Below are 7,876 nucleotides of genomic sequence, written 5' to 3'. Positions count from 1 at the left end.
GCAGAGTTTGAAGAACCGAGTGGTATGCCTCATTTTTTTTAGACTAACCTGAGACTGAACAAAAGAGAGAAAGTAGGAAAATCAAATCAGTTGGTGTTCCACAGCCCAGGAGTGAGATAATGCGGTCTTGGATGAAAGGATGCTTGAAGAAAAGATGGATAGAAATAGATGCCTGTGATTTGAATGCTTCAGGTAGATCTAAACACGGCTACTTTGGAATTTGGATTTTGAAGAGTGAGGAAAAGAGAGGAATCAAAATGATTTCCACATTCTAGTTAGAGAATTTACTATCGATTTAGTTCGATGAGAAAGACTGAGGTAGGAACAAATTTGGAAGGTTGAGAATCAAGAGTTTCATTTTGGGCACATTGCCTTTAAAAGGCCTGACCAAGGAGCAGTGGTGGAAAAGGCACCAAAATAGAGGTTTGCAAAGGAGGCTGAGAAATAGTGACCAGAAAGGCCAAAGAAAACGCAACAGAGTGTGGCATTGTAGAATCTCAGGAAAGAGAGACTTTTGAGACAGTGAGAGAGGACAGTGATGTTGGGTACCATGAGGATGGGCAAAGTGAAGTTCCACGAGCCTCACAAGAGCAGTTTCTATAGCTGCTGCTGCTGCTGCTAAGTCGCTTCAGTCTCTGTAGAGATGATGATAAAAGCCATTCTGGAAACAAAGAGTGAGAATCTGGAGGCAATATACATATATGATTCAAAATACTTGGACTTGAACGGAAGATAAGCATTCTTCTAAGCATAAAATGAATGGCATTCGTTTTAAGGCAATGAAGGATCAGAGAATATTAACGTGCCATTTAAGTTTAGTTTTGGCTTCAAATGTTAAACAGCCCCACAATAACAACTTGAACAAGATAGAAGTATATTTTTCTCCTTCACTACTTTGTCATTGTTGTTGTTTAGTCACTAAGTCATGCCCCACTCTTTGCAACCCCACAGACTGCAGCATACCAGGCTTCCCTATCCTTCACTGTCTCCTGGAGTTTGCTCAGACTTACGTCCGTTGAGTTGGTGATGTCATCCAACCATCTCATCCTCTGTAACTCCTTTCTTACTTTAGGCAGTAAGAAGTTTGGGGCTGCTATGGTGTCTCCCCAAATATCAGGGGCCCAAATCCTAAACAAAACAAACAAACAAACAAAAACAAGCAAAAAACTAACAAAAAAATCAACCAGTATCTCTGGTAAAGGATAATAGTTGGTCTTCAATATCCATTGCCCCCCTTTCCTTTGATTAAAGAACCTATGCCCAGGGGCCCAATCCTTCTATTGTATAACTAGGCTAGCATCGGCATGGGAGGAAGTGATGAAGTGCTCAGGCCCTGTCATTTTGACGATGCTTCTTCCACTTGCTTCCTTGTTTGCATGGCCACACCTAAGTACAAGTCTGGGAGATGTTGCCTATTGCAGGTGTTCGTGGGCTCAACTAAAAGCATAGTTTCTTTAATCAAAGCAGAAGGGGGCAATGGATATTGAAGACCAACTATCATCCTTTACCTGAGATACTGTTTGATTTTTGTTAGTTTTTTGGCTTGTTTGTTTTGTTTTATTTAGGTGTTGCACAGTTATAACTGTGTAAAAAAATTAATAAACCAAAATTGTTAGTTGCTCAGTTGTGTTCGACTTTTTGCAAACCCATGGGCTGTACTCTCTGTGGAATTCTCCAGGCAAGAATACTGGAGTGAGTAGCCATTTCCTTCTCTAGAGGATCTTCCTGACCCAGGGATCAAACCTGGATCTCCTACATTGCAGGCAGATTCTTTACCCTCTGAGCTATCTGGGAAGCCCAGAAATAAGCAGGAACCTTAGTTAAATTGGGAAATGAGTTAAATAGAGTTGGAAGACCAGAAGGGGGAGCTCTCATGCTCTGTGGTACTGAGTTGGGAGACACCTAGGTGAACCCTCTCTTCCTCCAGCTGAAGACCATGACCTGCCAATGGGTGTTATTTTAGGTGTACCCTTGTCACTTTCCTCTCAGTGATTCTCTTGTGATCACCTCCCTTTCTTGTTTCACTCCCTTCTCTCTTCTCAAAAAAAATGTTGGGAAACTCACAGACACCCAGGAGGACTTTGTCTTATACCTCAGCCACCTTTTCAGACCTGTTTCAGTTTTAAACAAGCTAAGTGTAAGAAACCGAGCATTTTCTGACATGACTATTATTATCATTACAGTTTTATGGAACAGACTCTTTTACTATAAATTTTTCTTGACAAGATGTACAGATTATATTAGGAGGGATGAAGAAAGGAAAGAACAGAGGAGAGTCTTGGAAGCAGCATATGTGTTTCTCAGAAGTCAGAACAATTGCCAGGTGATAATTAATGAGACATTCAAATCAGATTAGCTTTCCAAATGATTTAGTTATCACTCTGCAAAGTATGGGCTTTCCCAGATGGCACTAGTGGTAAAGAACTGGCTTGCCAGTGCAGGAGACATAAAAGATGTGGGGTTGATCCCTGAGTTGGAAAGATTCCCTGGAGGAGGGCATGGAAACCCACTCCAGTGTTCTTGCCTGGAGAATCCCATGGACAGAGAGGAGCCTGGCAGACTACAGTCCATAGAGTCGCAGAGTCAGACATGAAGTGACTTAGAATGAACACACACAAAAAGAAAGACTTCTTCCTGGCAAGGGCTCCATGGATGAAAAAAATCATGGACTCTCCATTCATCATAATCCTCTCAACTTCCTTCTCCTCTCTATGAACGCCTTCTCCTTCTCTTACTCTGCAGGGGAGGCAGCTCACCATGGTTGCAGAGTCTGAATTGCAATTCTCCGCTTAACCCAAATAAACCCAATCTTTGCTGGAGAAATATCTAGTGGACTATTTGTTTCAGGTCAACAACTGTTTAGTTGGTAAGCTGATCCAGTAAAGGAGTGCTGGATGCAGGAGATTGCTGGACCAAAGGCCACAAAATCCTCGAAAGGGAGGAGGGGTTAGGATTCAGAACCCAGGTCAAGGGACTTTGAAAATGGAAGGCACCTGTCTTTGGTTGGAACTTTAAAGGGAAAAGATAAGACAGTGCAGATGTAGGTGAATTTTACTACTGAAAGTTATGTAAAAGATGAGAAATTCCTAGCTGATGGCATCTATTTTCCAGGTGCCTTTTGAAGCAAGGTCAGCTTAAACTAGTAGTTTCAGGAGAAAGAAGAAGGAATGGAATTGTTTTTTGTCTTAGAGATCCAACTTAGCAGGTAGGCTCAACAGAACCTCAGGGCAGCATTAAGAGCCCATCTGAGGCTCGGGATTTTATACTTAACAGTCAAACCAAGATGAGCCAGGCAGGGTCAGACCACACTAGCTAAATGAAGCTGCTGGCACAACTGTGGAGAAGGCAGATGTTGATTTAATCCAAGGTTGGGGTTTGGCAAGGCAAGTACTAAATGACTAAGAGAGTGGGAAGTTGTTACAGAAACTTGGAAGGAAGTGATTCTAATGATCACCAGCATTATCATCATCAATCAGTTCCAATAACAGCTTCTTATTTATTTAATGCTTCATTTGCATGAGCACTTTTAATTATAAGGATTGATATTTTGTACTATCTCTGTGTTGTTTGTTAAAACTATTTTTTTAAACTATCGACAGTTCATAAGATGTTTTTCAGTATGTATGGAATTGTCCCTAATTTAAACCCATTTCCCAAATTGTTATTATATTACCCCTGAAGAAAAATAGTCCTGCAATTTCCTCATAGATCATTTCAGACTCTCATTTTGACCTTCCTCCTCTGTAAAACAAAGGATTCTCTAAACATGTCTCAATGTTTCATCACAAAAACTGTTTGGGTTTCTCTTATCTGAACCTTCTCCAAGTTCTCCATCCCCTTTAGAAATGAAGAACTAAGGGAAAATGGAGAGGTTTAACTCTCCAAAGGGCCACGGTGGTGGCTTCATTTTATACGGTGATGTGAAAAGATGCAGAAAGACGAAAAGGCCACTCTGAGATCTGGAAAGTTCCAGTCCTCGTGCTGACTAGGTGGCCCTTAACAAGCTGCTTGAGGGTTAATTTGTGTTTTTAGTGGCAACTTGGCTCTTGAAGGCATTTTCCTAGGAGACCAAATCCCCAGGCCATCACACCTAGATGAAAACAAATGCCATTTTTGCTACCAAGATACGCTCAGTGCTGTGTTGTCAGATTTTAGATTTACATTAAAAGCCAATTTTCAAAGTAAACTTCTGGGAAAACCTAGCAATTCCTTTTGACATTATTCTATAAGAAAAAAAAACATCAAAATATGATTTATTTTCAAGTTGTAATATGAAGACAGTAGGTAAGCTGGAATGGGCAAGGGACAATTCCTGGCCTTTAATCGCCTCTTTCCAAGAGTAGTCTGTCATGGTATCTTGGGCTTCCTTACATTTAACTACTACCACTACTATACTGGTACCACACTGGCGATGGAGAAGACTCTTGAGAATCCTTTGGACTGCAAGGAGATCAAGCCAGTCAGTCCTAAAGGAAACCAACCAACCTTGAAGATTCATTGGAAGGACTGATGCTGAAGCCGAAGCTCCAATACTCTGGCCACCTGATGTGAGGAACTGACTCATTGAAAAAGACCCTGATGCTGGGAAAGATGGAAGCAAAAGAAGTGGGCAGCAGAGGATGAAATGGTTAGATAGCATCATCGACTCAATGGACACGAATCTGAGCAAACTCAGGGAGAGAGTGAAGGACAGGAAAGCCTGGCGTGCTGCAGTCCATGGAGCCGCAGAGTGGGACACGGCTTAGCGACTGAACAACAACTACTATACTATTCCTCATCAATTTCCTGGGAACTGTAAGAACTACTGAGACCTGTTCCTGATTTGTTTCCTATTAAATCTGTCATTGGGATAAAATTATATCTTAAACTTTCTGCTGGAAGAGTATGTCAAATTTCCACTAAGATTTTGTATTTGATTTCTGGTTTCCAGAATATGTGCTTAATTTATGGTCATCTGCAAAAGGTGGAAAATAAGTTCTTGATTTCAAGCTCAGCTTGATTGTTGCTACTTTATGCAGAAGAGATGGTAGGGCGGGGTCCGTGTGACACAGCTGCACAGCCCCTCCACACAAAGTCACTGGGATATGGAAGTGACTCAGACCCCAGGAAAGGGGGGCTCATAAAAAAAGGTAAAATACGCATGTGTATTTGAAATATGAGTGTTTGTATGTATGCCTGTGTATACATATGCGTATAGAGACATTCAGGTATAACTTGTATAAAAGCACATATAAATACATTAATATACATAAGTATATGATATATAGAAGTATATGCTCCAGTGACTCAGCAGTAAAGAACCTGCCGGCAATGCAGGAGACCCAGGAGATTCAGGTTTGATCCCTGGGTCAGGAAGATCCACCGGAGGAAGGCATGGCAACCCACTCCAGTATTCTTGCCTGGAGAGTTCCATGGACAAAGGAGACTGGCGGGCTACAGTCATAGGGTCACAGAGTTGGACAGGACTTAAGTGACTGAGCACAGCACAGGAGATGAATATAAGTACATGAATATATGTATATTTGTATACATGAATATACGTATACTTTGCTGACAAAGGTCCACCTAGTCAAAGCTATGGTTTTTCCAGTAGTCATGTATGGATGTGAGAGTTGGACTATAAAGAAAGCTGAGCGCAGAAGAATTGATGCTTTTGAACTGTGGTGTTGGAGAAAACTCTTGAGAGTCCCTTGGACAGCAAAGAGATTCAACCAGTCCCTTCTAAAGGAAATCAGTCCTGAATAGTCATTGGTAGGACTGATGCTGAAGCTGAAACTCCAATACTTTGGCTCTTGATGCGAAGAACTGACTCATTTGAAAAGACCCTGAAGCTGGGAAAGATTGAAGGCAGGAGGAGAAGGGGACGACAGAGAATGAGATGGTTGGATGACATCACCAATTCGATGGACATGAGTGTGAGCAAGCTCCGAGAGTTGATGATGGACAGGGAAGCCTGACATGCTGCAATCCATGGGGTCACAAAGAGTTGACATGACTGAGAGACTGAACTGAACATGAATATATATATATATATACACATAAATATATATTATATTTATATAAATTGAAAATATCTGTTAATTTATCATTTGATTAAAAACTAGAGGCACTACCAATCTTAATTTCTGCATTAATTGTCCCCAAAGCAAATGAAAAGTAATATTCTTAATAAACATTTCTTCAAAGGAGTCTTTTTCCATTTTTTTAAAAACATTAATTTATCACAAATGTTATTGTCTTAAGGGGCTTCCCAGTTGGTGCTAGTGATAAAGAACTCACCTGCCGATGTAGGAGATGTAGGAGACATAGGTTCAATCCCTGGGTTGGGAAGATTCCCCTGGAGGAGGGCATGGCAACATACTCCATATTCTTGCCTGGAGAATCCCATGAACTTAGGAGCTTGATGGGCTACAATCCATAGGGTCACAAAGAATTGGACATGATTGAAGCAACCTAGCATGAAGCACATAGCCTTAAACTCACCAATGTCTTTTCTACTGTACTTTTCAACAAATGATTTCTGGTACATTTGTGAAATGTCACAGATGGGCCATGTCCCAAATGATCAGGGTACTTGTGGTACCTGGTATTTGACTCCCAGGCCCTGCGCTCCAGGCTGGATGGAGTGTGGAAAGAAAAGGATGCCTCTATTTGCCTTTGTCTTTAAGAAAGTGAGTAATTGCGTCTCTCCTCACCTAGTCCCTCCATGGAGAATTTACTGGCCCAAATTTTTTAAAAATCTCCTACCACACTCCCATTTTCTGTAAGTGCAATTAGTTGCAGGTACAAAATTTGGAGCAAAGAGGCCTCTGGTGGCCTCTTGTGCCTGCAGTTATCCAACTGTGGCTGCAGTTTTTCAGTGCACAACTGATTGCACCCACAAAAGGAAAGACTGAACTCCGAAAATGGGTCCCTTTAAGACAGCTGGGGGATTGTACGCCTCAGGTTGGCAAATTGCAATCTTTTCTAGAGGCACGGCCATCACTCTGGCTCACAACTCGAGTAGGAAATCCATCTTAGGCATCTCGGTCGAGGGAGAAGCCCCCCTCCGCCCCCGCCAGGAAAACAGGTACAGCGCCATTGCCCCACTCCACTTTGATCTCGGGTGTACCTTGAGGTACCAGTGGGCAGTGAACTAGGATATTCAGCCTTCTGGCCTCCATCCCCTGGTTAGTTGACCAGTCAGTCTCCAAAAGGGTTTGAAGAGAGAAATTCAGGCACCCTGTCAATAGAACACACTTAACCAACTCTAAATTTGCTTTAAAGAGACAGCTACAAAGATTGACTTTTGCAAAGTGACTCACTCCACCATGTATCAAAAGACATCTGTGTGCCCCTGCCTATTATTAACTGTAGCACTGAGTTCATAAGAAAGGGTTTGGAAGGAATTCCAGTGTGAATCCACTAATTCAATAATCCGATAACATAAATTCGAGTAATGGATATTAATACTGTGTTCAAAACACACTCACAACTTCTATCTCTCTCTTTCTCAAACAGACAGAGCATGCATCGAGAGAGGCTCCTGATGAAATAATAAAACCCAATTCTCATCTAGAAAAAAGAATCATTATAGGAGGATGGTAATTTACTTTATATGACCTTCAATTGATTATTCTGTGGCTGCAACACAAATATCACAGGAGCTATTGATCGTAAAACCTACCAAATAGATCTCTAATAGCTTTTACTGGGCAAAAATAATTATGCTTGCACTGTGGTCAAACACACATAAACCAATGTGGAGGTATTAATGTATGGTATTATTACCCATCTGTCTACGAGGTATGGAGAAGACCCTTCATGGGAACACACTATGTCTAAGCCCCATGAAAGCTCAATATCCAAGCCAACAATTACAGCCAGTTACACTGAA

Source organism: Muntiacus reevesi, chromosome 15 (assembly GCF_963930625.1).
Source record: "Muntiacus reevesi chromosome 15, mMunRee1.1, whole genome shotgun sequence".
NCBI classification, from domain to species: domain Eukaryota; kingdom Metazoa; phylum Chordata; class Mammalia; order Artiodactyla; family Cervidae; genus Muntiacus; species Muntiacus reevesi.
Note: the sequence above shows the minus strand (reverse complement) of the source record.